We start from the raw sequence: 13,531 nt of genomic DNA on the forward strand, positions 1-13,531 counted from the left end.
TGAGCTGGCCTGAAATCAATGCCATTACCTCAGGGAGGGAGTGGACCCTATTCGGGCCTCACAGGTACAGCTAGGGCCTGATTCCAATCACACAGCCCCTTTCCACATGTGCGGGGGGCCTGGGTCTTTCGTTGCTCAATATGGCATTAAGAACCAAGCCTATGGGACCAGATCCTGAGTGGGTATAAATGGGCATAACTACATCCTCCCCTCTCCCCCAGCTTCAAAAGAGTGACACTGATTTACACCAGCTGCAGATCTGGCCCCTGGAGTGGCACAGGCGGGTACCCATTGCCCCCCACCCCTGTGACTTGCTGGTGGCAGTGCCCTGCGTTCACCTCATGCTCCATCCCTGTCAGGCATTTCCCCTGCAGTCACAACTATTGACAGGCTAAAGATTTTCCATGACACAAAAGGAAGTTTGCTTGCATGGGCTGTGGCTGCGGTACATGCCTGTCAGCGGCAAGGTCACGAGCTGGGGATGCGGGGGACTTGGTGTGGAGCAGCAGGAGGCACAGCCCGGCTCAGTGCTTTGGGCTCCTGAGGGCCAGGCAGATGGGAAGTGCAGCTTGGCGAGGGTCCAACAAGGTAAATAACATTTTGAGCTTATGCCTCTCTGCTCCTTTCGCTTCTTTCCCCCAGCCAGATCCCCCCAGCAAAGCAAAGCCAGGCCCTGCTGCCCAGCCCCCAGGCAAAGCCCTGCTGGGATGGTGCAGCTGGGCAGCTGCCTAGGCCCAGCAGCACCCTGCCCCAGGGAGTGCTGGTCTGCAGCGCGACCTGGGCTCTTCCTCGCAGGTGTCAGAGGTGCCATGGGGAAACCCCTCACGGCTTGACTCTTGGGCCATCTCCACAGAGGGCTGCGAGACCAGCGCCAAGGGACTGCCCCCATCTAGCATCCTCCCGCCCCCTTCCCCCCCCCCCCCGCCCCAAACCCTGGTCCCAAGTAGAATGGCTGCAGAGCATCTAAGCCGGATGTTGCTAACTGCATCTGATGCTTCACCTGTTCCGGTCCCTGCACCCCCTCATGGAGGGTGTGTGTGTGTGTGTGTGTGTGTGTGCGCGTGTCCAAGTTGCAGCTGTGCTCAGGATGCTCCAGCTCAGTAATGGCCCTTGGGGCTGTGAGCAGCTGAGGGTACATTAGATCAGGTTACCATAGTTGAACTTTTTAAAACGAGGGCACCCCTGAGAGGGAATGTAGCTGTATCAGTGTCTATCAACTCACAGTGTATTAATGGGTTATAGTATATACAGGACATTAACATGTGGTGCCCTCTTTGTTGAACGTTCAAATATGGTGACCCTAACATTACAGCAGTCACCCCGAGGGGCCGGTTGGTGGGCACAGAGGCTGCCAGAGGCTGACCTATAAAACCCAAGGGAGTAATTTCCCATGGTGGGAGATGACAGAGAAGGGCCAGTGGCCTTCATGCCTAGCACTAGGTGGAAGGTATCTACACAGGTTGACGTGGAAGCTCTGAGGTTAGTTTGGGAGCATTAACGTGTGTTACCACTACAGACATTGGAAGTGACTTCCTTTGACCACGGACCTTCAGCCCCAGTTTCAAGGAGCAGCTCACAGAGCAGAATGGGTACAGAAAGTGGCAGGGTTCTTGGCTGAAAACAACAAGAAGTCCTGAGGCATCTTATCGACTAATAGATTTTTTTGGAGCATAAGCGGTCGTGGGCAATAACCCGCTTCATCAGACGTAGTCTGACAAAGCGGATCTTTGCCCACGACCGCTTATGCTCCAAAAATCTGTTAGTCTATAAGGTGCCACGGGAGTTCTCGCTGTTTTTGAGGACGCAGACTAACACAGATACCCCTCTGGTTCTCGGGTGCTCACTGGTGGGAGACCAAGTTTGAAAGCACCAGCTGCCCACCCAGCACCTTGGCACAGCCTCTGCTGCTGGAGCTAGAGGATGTAGGCCAGATTTTGAAAGCCACAGAGGTCCCTAAGGATACACCTGGGCAGCAGCAGGATTGTCACAAGCTCCAGAGCAATGTAGGCATCTAAGCCCCATGGAAACCCATTGTGGGTTTCACCTGTCGTACGCTTTACATCCAACTCCCCCATCTCCCGAAGGCAGCTGCGCCAGAGCAGAGATTCTGCCCGTATTCCATTCTACAGCAGCCCCAGGCAGGAGCTCCTGGGAGCAATCCCGTTCGCTTTCTGACCCTCCATCAGCCTGCCCGTCCTGCGTGTGCATGGCTCGTTCTGCACAGGCCTGTGAAGCCTGGGCCTCCGGCTCTGCTCCAGCTGGGAGCTGAGTGGAAAAGCCTGTGCTCAATGCACTGTGTGGAAGCAGCATGGAGAAAGAAAGAGGTAGTTATGAGGGAGGTGTGATCCCAGGGGGAGCTAGGGGTAGGACAGATCTACCTGCGTGGCCCTGGCGATGAGCTGTCCAGGCAGAGGTTAAAGCAGACTGTAATGGGAGGGAGGGGGAAGCCCAGGGTTAGGACAGGGAACTGTGCTCCTCTTCCTTGCCTGGATTTAAGGTCCTAAATAAATGGTCACATGGCCAGAGCTGCTGGGGCTCCAACCGTCCGTAAAAGCCCAGGGCCACGTGCATGGGGGTGATGCAGCCCCCTGAATGTCACGTCTCCCCTCAGACCTGGCTGAGCTCATGTGTAAGGGTGCAGAGCTTCTGAGGACACAAAGCACACCTGCACACAGGGAGGGGGCTGCTGGACCTCGCCCCTCCCACGAGCGGCTTTCCCTGGCCTTCCCTCTCGCCTAGCTCCTGGGCCCAGGCAAGCCCTTGGATGGGGGAAGCAGGTTGCTTGGGGGCTCTGTGCCAGAGGGGCCAATTCTGAGAGGGACAGGACCACACCCAGCTCTTCGGCAATGTCAGTGGAGTTCCTGATGCTGAGGGGGAGCCTACTAACATGATTAGTGATTATGGTTATTTACCACAGAGCCCCATGAGAAACTGGGGGCCAGTTGTGCCAGGCACTGCACCCGTACGGGGAGATGGGCTCTGCCCTGCAGAGTCACACTCAATGGCCAAGGGAGCATTGTCCCCCTCTGGGAAAGGGAGGCTGGAGAGACAGTGGTTCCCCTGTGGTCTCACACACAGGGTCTCAGGCAGAGCCAGGAATCGAACCCCCACACCTAAGCGGAAGGTGTGGGTGTCAACTGCTCTTGAACCCTTTGGCTGGCTTGAGACGCTTCAAACTCCTCTCTGCCTTCAGCCTTGCGCCTCTATTTCAACTTATGCTGCAGTGGGACAGATCCTGCTCTCGCTGCCTTGTGAATGCAGCATAAATACGGATTAACTCCACTGCCAACAACGGGGCTACTCCTGGCTTACAGCAGCGCAGCCAAGAATTTGACCCACTATCTCCCACTTCACATCTCTCTGCCTGCAGCTGAGGGCTGTGTTTGAAGTTAAGGAAAAGTCTCTGAATGCCTTGAACTCCGTTAAGTTTACGTCTACACTACAAGCGTTAGAGGCACAGCTCAACATGTAAACACTCGCTTCAGCAATGGAAGCGGGGAAGGTGCTAGGTTGCCGTGGCAATGCAGGGACTTAGGTCAGCTTATCTACCTCGCTGGTAGCCGTGGTGACCCTTGGGGTCAATGGGGTGAAGCTCCCTGGAAGCCACTGTGATGGGCTGTGAAGGCCCATCTCCTCTCTGGCTCCTCAGAATAGGGCAGTGTTGCCTCTAATTTTTTGCCACCCCTGAGTGGAGTGAACTTTGTTATGTGCGCCACGGTGGAGGGGACGTATGAGACATCGCCTCCATGGTGGTGCACATAACGAAACGCCCGTGGCGGAAGTGGGGCAGAGGGGTTTGGAGTGTGGGAGGGGGCTCAGGCCTGGGGCAGCGGGTTGGGGGGCAGGAGTGTGAGGGCTCTGGCTGCGGGGGGAGGGCTGGAGAGGAGATGTTTGGGTGCATGGGGGCTCCAGGTTTGAGGAGGGGCTCAGAACAGAGACGGGGTTGGGGTGCAGGCTCTGGGCTGGAGGCGTTGTCTTTGGGGTGGGACTGGCGACAAGGGCTTTCAAGCACAGTAGGATGGGCAGGGCTTGTGGGTCAGGGGGTTGGGGGCTGGAGCTTCACTGGGGCTCCACTTACCTGGGGGATTCCTTGCTGGGGATGGCAAAGAGGGGCCTCCTTTCCTCTGGACACAGCAGCTCAGTGCTGAGGCCAGCAGAGAGACGACCCCTCCTACTCTTGTCCCCTTCCCCTTCCTGGACGGCCATGGCAGCTGCACAGTTTGGGGAGAGCTATCTGTCCCGACTGCGCAGGGCCTAATGAGAAGCTGCACAGCCAAAGGGGCTCTGAGGCTGTGACCCATGCAATGCCTCACTCCCCAGAGGGCCTGCCTGCCTGTCTCCCATCATCTATACCATTATTCCTGGTAATGTCCCCAACGTGCGGCCCAGGCATGTCTGATGCAGGCCCTGCCCTTCACGGTTTATACCCTACATAGCCAGCAACAGGGGAGAGGTGTGAGCAAGGAGATACGATGTTGAAGCAAGGCGATGGTGGTCGGGTGAAATCAAGCTGTGTTTGTACCTAGGCCTGTCCATCCCAATCAGTGCTACGTGGCAGCCATCATAATCCTCAGTCTTTCTTTACTCCCTGCTAAGAGACATGGAAGAATGGTAGAAAAAAGGCGCAGCACCATGGGCCAAACTCAGATCTGGTAGAAGTGCTGCCCACGGGTTGCATGCAAACACCGAGGGGCAGATATTGAATTAAATCAGCGCTTTTCTATCGGCTCCAGCCAATTTCAATCAACTGGGGAATCCATCCCCGACCCCAGTGGAGCTATGCTGGAGTGACACCAGCTGGGGATCTGGCCACTGACCCCAGTGGAGCTATGGCCAATTTAAACCAGCTGGGAAGCCAACTAGTGTAAAATTAGCACCAACGTTCCTGATCTTTTCATAGTGGGATGCAGCATTAGCTCCCCAGAGGGAAGGCAGAGGCTGTTTTCTGCTCTGATGTTCTCCCTGCCTTGCCCCTATTTCTGGCTGATCTGTGTCTGAATTGCTGTTTGTTATGAACTAGAAAACAGCCACGGATCAAACCCTCTGACCTCTGCTGTGCTTGGAGCACCTTAGCCTGCCTGCTCTGTCAGTCTCGTCCTTCAAAAAGAACAAGCAGTCCTGTAGCCCCTTAAAGAAAAACATGTATTTATTTATTAGCAATTATTTCTTCTTCTTATTAGTTACCTAATAGATAAATGTATTCGTCTTTAAGGGCTACAGGACTGCTTTTTATTGTGAGGCTGCAGGCTAACGTGGCCACTCCTCTGTGTCTCATCCATCTCATCCAGCCCTTTCTCTAATAAATGAAATAGTTAACAACAGCCACAGAAACCTCTGAACCTCCAAACAGCTTTCAATCCCGCTTCCTTGGCTGGGTCTAAATTTAGCAGCAGCTGCAGCCGCTCTAATGAAATCCAGTGGGGTTGCTGGGGTGATGGCTGCTCATAAATCATCTTAACGACACATCAAATCCGCAAAAATTCAAGATAATGTAATATAAGGCTCCATCCCGCAGCCCAAAGACCCAGCGACTTCAGTGCAAAAGGCTGCAGGACAGGGACCCTTCAGCCACCTCCTCTGAAGCTGGGATCTGGCAGTTTCTACACAGCTCCAGATTTGGCCCTTAGGCCTTTGCCTGGCTGGAAGGAGAGGAGAACGCAGTTAAAAAGACGTGCTAGTCCCACAGGACACACAATGCGCTGTTTATTGTAATTGGGTCCCTTGACGAGGTGGAAATGGCCTCAGGCTGGGGTTTAGCCTCAGTAAATGGGGTGGAAGGGAAAGTTCTAGCTCTGGGGAATATTAGTGAGTAAATTATTCCACATCTATTAGTCCCTGATGCTAAAAGCTGATCCCCAGCCGACACAGAGGAGATGCCTTATTCACTGTGTCTGTTGGCTTGTTTTTCATGTGATCCACAGAGATGGATTTCTGGGGCTGATCCCCCACCGGTGTAAATCAACAAGTCAAGGATTTGCACCCCATCCTGACCCGTGGAAAGCAAAATGAGAGAAAAACTCCCATCTTCATCGCAGGAACTTGTAGGTAAGTTAGGGCCCAATTCTGAGAGAATCAGGGTTTCGGTGACTTTCAAGGCAGTTGCCAGTGCCCAACATGTGTCAGGATCAGGCCCTCTGAGCATTAACCAGAGGGATGTCATTAGCGTCCTCCTCTAGCTGCACGGTGAGGCCCCAATGGCTGGCAGGCACTAGTCATGCCACTGACCCCAAATGCTTCTGCAGCATCATGGTGCATCAGGGATGCTGCCGGTTTTGCAAGCCGGGGAGGGGGGTGGGAGTGTGGGTATTGATTCTTTGCAGCACGAACGGCTTTGCCGCAGGAAGTGGCTCATGACAAACCCAATCTGCAAAAGGCTTTTAGCAATGCAAAGCCTGCAGAATTGGGGCGAGGTTTCCCCCCACCCACGCTCGCTCCCCCCTTCCCTCCGCTCTGTCTTCAAGCAATGCTGAGTGACAGATCGACGGAGATGGGGAACAGAGCCTAGTGGGTGAGTCTGTCTGTCCCTCAGAGCCAATGGGTTTATTCCCACAGGGACAGTGCTTTGGCGGGTCTCGAGGGAAACTCTCGGAAGGGGAAAGTGTTTGTTGGAAAAAGACGAGTGTCACAGACCTACCTACAGCACGGCCAGTTCAATACTGTGCTACTCCAGTTTCACACCAGGTAACGCCACCAAAATCAGTGGTGCTAGGCCAATTTGTGCCCACCAGGGATCTGGCCCCCTAACTCCAATGGGCCTGTGACAGTCTGTACCAGCCCTAAATCTAACAGGGCTTTTCTAAGAAGGCTGTTTCCAAGAACGCTGACACTGTCTAAGTGCTCCTCAGAGCCTGATCCAGTAACAAACCAGTCACCTAATCACAATGGACCTGATTCTCCTCTTGCCTACTGTGGTGTAAAATGGTAGTAACTGATGTAAATCTGGAGGAAACTGCAGCAATGAGAAGCTGGCACAAGTGAGTGACTGTCTGGGGCTTGATCCTGTCCATGTTCCACCCCTTTTACACTGGGTAATGGCACAGGATCCAGTGTGAAACTGGATCCAGTCTCACAAGGTATCGAGCTGCTCTTGGGATGCTCACCTGGCAGCTCTGACTCAAGGGCACAGTCCTAGTAAGCAGGTCTGAGCTCAGTCAGTGTAAAGCTGGATTACTATGATGGGATCATCTCCGCAGCTGGGATAAATTGGTAGAGCCCCAACAGTGCTACAGTGACATACACCACCTGGGGATCTGGCCTGGTGTTGCTAACAGCCTTACTCTAGCTTTATAGCAGCATAAGTGAGCTCACACGGGCTCAGGGGGTTGCACAGGTGTAAAACTAGTGTGAATGAAGGTAAACTGAGCCCACTGAGTGCAACTGGACTGAGTTCAGAAAGAGGCTTAGTCTTGTTTTGACAGATTGCCCACTCCTCACATGATTTTTCAGGTGCACTGGTGTTGAGCTGCTACCGGTCTGCATGGGATGCTGGTTCACAAATGCTGCTTTGTGACTTCTTACTAGGTTTAGTAAAAATGTGACCATGATTCTGGGACCCTCTGCTATTTGTATGTGAGAGTTTGCCTGTCTGCCTGTCTGCCTGCCTGTTGAAGAATTCCTTCTAAGCCATAAGAGCTAGGACAACCAAATTGTTAACCAGCTTTCTCTTCTCATCACTTCAAGCGAGGTAAAGGGTTTGACTGTGCCAGGGCAATGGGATGTGTCTGGAATGGGACTGCTTCTCATAAAGCCGTACAGGGAAGAGACAATCACCAGGCGGGGAAAGGGGGCTGCACGGGGGCTCATCCCCCCCATTTGGGACTGCCTCAGCCCCCAGCCCCTCACTCACATAGGTGCCCTTTCGGGAGGGTGGGGTGGAGAGGCTGAAGCTCTCCCTGTCTCCTAATTCATTAGGGGACACTGTTGGCTGTTCCCCTTTACCCATTTGCAAAACAGGAGAGTGAGGGGTGATTTGTTAGCAGCCTTCATCTTGCTGAAGTGGGGCTCAAAAGAGGCTGGAAAGAGGCTGTTTTCAGTAGTGACAGATGGCAGAACAAGGAGTAATGGTCTCAAGTAACGGACGGGGAGGTGTAGATTGGGTATTAAGAGGAACTAATTCACCAGGAGGGCGGTGAAGCACTGGAATGTGTTTCCGAGAGAGGTGGTGGAATCTCCATCCCTGGAGGTTTTTACTTCCCAGCTTCACAAAGACATGGCTGGGATGATTTAGTCAGGGCTGATCCTGCTTGAGGAAGGGGGCCGGACTCGATGACCTCCTGAAGTCCCTTCCAGCCCTAGGATTGTATGATCAGGGAGCAATGGGAAAGTGCAAAATTTTGTGCATTCCTCACTCTGGCTGGGGATCGCAGGGGCAGACAAACCTGGACCTGCCCCATGCTTCCGTCCCCCAGCTGTGCCCACTGGAGCTGCAGCGGCCATGGAGAGGTACTTCCCACCTTTCTCCAAGCTGTTGCAGTGAGTGAGGTCTCGGGTGGTCCTCTCTCCATGGGGCAGGTTGCGTTCTGAACCCTCATTTCCAGCTCCACTCCAGAGCAATGATTAAAAGGAAGCATGTGCAATTTCACCTGATTTTCCAAAAAATAAAAATTAATTGTGTTATGAACCCGAGCAATGCTGGGTAAATCTAGTAAATTTTGTAATTTTGCTGAACTGGGTTTAGGGCTCATGATAAACCACTCACCCAGCTTGGTCCTTCCACTATGGAGGTATTAACTCTCCACCTCACCTAGAGTGGTCTCTTCCAAGATGTATTACCTCCTTCTGCTGAACAATTGGTCTCACCCAGTATGCAGCTGTGACATGCTGAGCACTGTTCCCAGCCTGGAGGAAGAACAGTTCAACATTATCTCAAATTGTGTCTTTTTTCCACCAGTAAGATACGTGAGTTTACCCACCTTATTTCTGTGCTAGGTTGAGCTCAGTTGCTCATCTTAGGCCATGTCTACATAGGCGCTTTGATCACTAAAACTTATTGCTCGGAGATATGAAAAAACACTCTCCTGAAGGACAAACGTTTTCACACTGAAACATATCAGTGTGCAGAGTGCCTTTGTTGGAGGTGGTTGTAATTTGTAGCTGGAAAAGCTCCATAATGAAGATGAAGAGCAGCCACACAAGATGCCTTAAATGGCGCGGCTGCACCATTTTAAGGGCGGCTGTGTAGACACGGCCGTAATCTGGCTGAGCTGTTACAGTCAGAATTTTGTACTGAGTTTGAGTACCAGCCCATCAAAAGCCAGTGGGAGTTTTGAGTTAAGGACTGCACAGCTACATCTTTCAAATTCCTTTGCTTATTTATGCATCAAGACTGTTGGGCCAGATAAGAGCTGGGTGAATAATTTGTAACAAGTTCTTTAACGATTTTTTGCCTATTTTCCTGTTAATAAAATGTTTCTGCAGACAGATGCTGAAATTCTCAGATGCGCTTGTTAGCTGGAGTCCCCTTCACAAGTGTCTTCAGCAAACAAGTGTCAGTCGGCAGAATGCAGATGAAATGTGCTTGGCAAAGATTCAAAGGGAGTACAATTTGCCTCCCTAACGTATAGGCATCACCGTAAAAGGGACAATAAACCCTTTATCACTAGGTTTATAGATAGCCAATGTCCCACTTCCACCGTGAATTTCACAAATTCTGTACTTACATAAAGACGTAATAAAATTATTTCCTCTCCACCAGAAAATATAGTTGTATTGAAATTGACATCTTCCATGGGAAGATGTCAATTCTGATGTGAATTTTTTCTTTTAATTTTTTGTTTTCTGATGGAGGGGGAAAATCAAAATGAAAGCGTTCATTTTGATTCATCCTTTCAAGATGAAATTATTTTTTTTCATTTTAACATGTTGATTCAAACTGAAAAAAATCATTTTGAATTGTTAATTTAACCCCAATGTAGCTGCAGCTTAATATGTAGTTTTGCTTCAGTATTTGGCAATAATTTTTTGAGACAGTTTGTTATTTTCAATGTGGGGGTTTTCAGTTATTTACCCCCGGCTCCCGTGTTTCTCTTTTTAATTGCAACCTCCCAGTCTTCCTTCCCACCCTTCCCCTGTAAAAAGAGGTAAAGGGTAAGAATGTGTTGCAGATAGGGAAAAGTTAAATTTTCATACTTCTTAATTACTTCCCACCTGGAAAAAACTGGAAAATATGGAGAAAGTAGGTTTCCCCTTACTCCTCATGTTCTTACTGCTTTAAATTTTTACAGTGGGATAAAAGGGTGAAAAAAGAAAAAGGTGGAAGTATATACCCCCCAAATCCTCAAATTTGAAATGGAAATCAAACTCCTTCTCTTTCCATAAGCAGTCATTTGAGTCAAATGGAAATTTTTATTTTGATTCTAAATATAAATTTCCATGGAAAACCCAAAATGTTTTCATTTGAAATAAGTTTTTCCTCAAGAGTTTGCCATCAGGGATTGTTTAGTTTTCTACTTACATAGTTAAACCATGTTGATGTTTTCTGATCCCTTATTGGTTTGCTCAGCGTACACTATTAATGACAAAATGCTCGTTGCACATTGAAGTAATTCGCAATTTGCTCTGTTATTGTATAGTTATATAAACCCGAGATGCATATTGAGAATTCAAGTGAAACAATTGTTTTGTAACTAATTGAGCTAACCAGGTTCTAATATTTTAATGTTTGATCATACTTTATAGTAAGGGGACATTCATAAATAGTTGATAAGGAGTGAAATAATTAATAGGCCCTATAAGCACATTACAGATACGAGTAGCATGGGTTAGACATGGCCGTTAAGTCCATCAGCCACTCTTTATAGTAAGACTATAAGCACCTTATTGAGCTAGAGTGAGCAAATGTTTGCATGAAAAGGTCAAATCGAAATGTCCTGTCAAAGTCATTAATAATTTTCTGTGCTTCTCACGTGGAGCATGCCTAGACCAAAAGAATTGCTTGCTTCCTTTCATGTGTTCCAGTCTGCGCTAGTAACTGCTGACTTATCTGTTTGCCCTAATTGTTAACTAGAAATGTTGGAAACATGAATTTATGTATTTATTTTGTATTCATGCTCTGTAGCTATGGCATCTCCTTTTATGGACAGGCTGAGAGCTGGATCAGCTACAGTTTTCAAGTCAACGCTGAAAAGATTTGTGCTCCGTTGTACAGTTCAAGACCAAAATTCAACTTTGGTTCAAAATAAAAAGTGTTTTGCAAATGCCTGTATTAATAGCAATGTTCTCACGAGAGACAAAGAACCCCAAGCAAACCACTTCAGTGAAAACAGGATATTTTTGCCCAAACTTTCCCCAGCAATGTGACAACCAACCCCAACAGCGTGGTGCTAGCTCTGCCAAATGCACAAGTGAAATGGATGTAAAACTGATGAACTCTTGTCCTTGTACAAAAGAGTGAAAAGCAAAAATTAAACTGACCTACTAAAAGGTGAATAATGTACTGAATATTTAAAATTTCTGTAGGGGGAATAATATACAATCCCAGTTAGAAAAAGGGTCAGATTTTCAGATGGTATAATGCAGTCCAGTTCCAGTTCTACTGATTTCCACAGAGACATGCCAGTTTACATCATCTGGGGGTCTGGCCCTGGACCTATTTAAACATCTAATTCTGTATATGTCTGAGGGAACCTCTGAAACATTGAATATGTGGAGTTCAAGGCACAGATCCATAAATCGCTGGAAGTTAGGAGTTTAAATACCTTTGTGGACATGAGCCAGATGAATAAAACTCACTTTTGACATGAATTTCAGTCTGCGAGTTAACACAAACATTAGGTGATCTGAAATCCAGTTAAGCAGGGCTTGGCTCAGGGTTTACCTTATCTGGGTTTGGACATTAGTGTCCCATTCAATTGGGTTTGCAAAGCAGATCATCTTAGGTTTTTATTCCTTGAGCTGAATGGCATATTTATGTGTTATGTACTCTTTTCATTGATCCAGATTCTAACTTACACTAAAGGCATCTTACACTGGGCTTGCCCCATAAAGAGGCCTTAAAGTGAGCCAAGAGCAATTGCAGTGTAAAGAGGAATGAGGCCCGTTCGTTGTCATTACTACAATTCTTCTATTGCCTGGAAGCAGCTGTAAAATAGACATTTGGTCTTGATGTCTGTCTTTCAGAACCTGAAACTGACATGGGTTCAGAGAGCTTCACAGGCTGAGAGCAGGGGAGTCCATTCCAGTCACGCTGCAATAAGGATTCTCTCTGCAAACCAGACTGGGTCCCCAGCCAGTGTAAACAGCGCAGCTCTGATAGACTCAATGGAGATATATGGGTTTAGCCCAGATTGGTACCTGGACCAATATTTAGGTTAGATGATGTTTTCAGTGCTTCTCTGAAATGAGGGCTTAATAGATGTTGGCACTAACAGCAGCACATGAAGTTTTTGTGCTGGCAAGGATTTGATTTTTATTGGTAAATGTCAATAAACATTGATTTCGCCACACGCACAGCGAAAGACTGATGAGAGAGATGGATGAGAAAAATATTTTCATTGATGATGACTGAAAAGGGCAGACAGGCAAAGAAGGAAAACGCTGCTTTGTTTCAGAGAGGAAGACAAGTTAGTCTGTTTCAGCAAAAATAAGGGGGAGTCCTGTGGCACCTAATAGACTGACAAATTGATTTGTGCGTAAGCTCTCATAGTCTGGTGCTCACTTACTCAGATGTGTGAAATACTGCTTGAAAACTTACTAAGGGTTTATTTCATTTGCATCTTCTGACAGAGAGTTAAGCTGGGTGAGGAGATATTTTTATTGAACCAACTTCTGTTGGGGAAAGATGAATATTTGCACTGTAAAAAAAATCACCTTGTGCAATCTCTGTTATGAAAGTGCAACTTAGAAATGCAGAATTATTTTTTGTTACATAACTGCACCCAGAAACAAAGCAATGTAAATCTTCAGAGTGTTCTCGTCCACTCTGTCCTACTTTCTGTTCAGCCAAGCACCACGACAGCAAGTTTGTTTCCACTGATAGCAGATAATGCTGCCTGCTTCTTATTTACAACATCACCTGGAAATGAGAACAGGGTTTTTCCTGGAACTGTTGTGATATAAATTCAGCACTTTACCCTTGGCTTTCTGTGTTGTAATGGAAATTGACATATTTGAAAATGTAGAAAAACAGCCAAAATATTCCTAATAAATTTAAATAGGCATTCTATTATTGTGTAACAGAGTGATTCATTGTGATTTTTTTAAATCTAATTGGTTTTGCGTTAAGTGCTTAACTGTAATTTAATTGACAACCCTATGACACACCTTTAGCTTTTTGAATATCAACATCTCCTGCCATTAATTATTGCACAACCCTTCCATAATTTCCTGCAAGTGGGATAAGTTAAATAGATACGTCAGAGAAAAGACATCGACTCATCAATCTTACCTGTCGAAATTATAAACAAAAAACCGAAATGCATCCCTGCTATTCACCCCATCCTCCACCCTGCCATCCATCTTCCTTTCTCTCTTTCTTCTTTTCTTTCTTGCTTTCTTTCTTTCTTTGTTTCTTTCTTTCTACATTACTGGTTGC

At 48.1% G+C, this 13,531-nt stretch overlaps 1 long non-coding RNA gene across 1 annotated transcript; it reads left to right on the forward strand.

Annotated features, from left to right (window-relative positions):
- The first annotated feature begins 483 nt into the window (after nucleotides 1-483).
- LOC142014015 (uncharacterized) lies at nucleotides 484-13,120 on the forward strand. Its single transcript, XR_012645858.1, has 4 exons — nucleotides 484-588; nucleotides 5,922-6,045; nucleotides 7,522-7,684; nucleotides 11,057-13,120. It is a non-coding gene; the product is annotated as an uncharacterized LOC142014015 (long non-coding RNA).
- The last annotated feature ends 411 nt before the right edge of the window (nucleotides 13,121-13,531 follow it).

This window comes from Carettochelys insculpta, chromosome 6 (assembly GCF_033958435.1).
Source record: "Carettochelys insculpta isolate YL-2023 chromosome 6, ASM3395843v1, whole genome shotgun sequence".
NCBI classification, from domain to species: Eukaryota; Metazoa; Chordata; order Testudines; family Carettochelyidae; genus Carettochelys; species Carettochelys insculpta.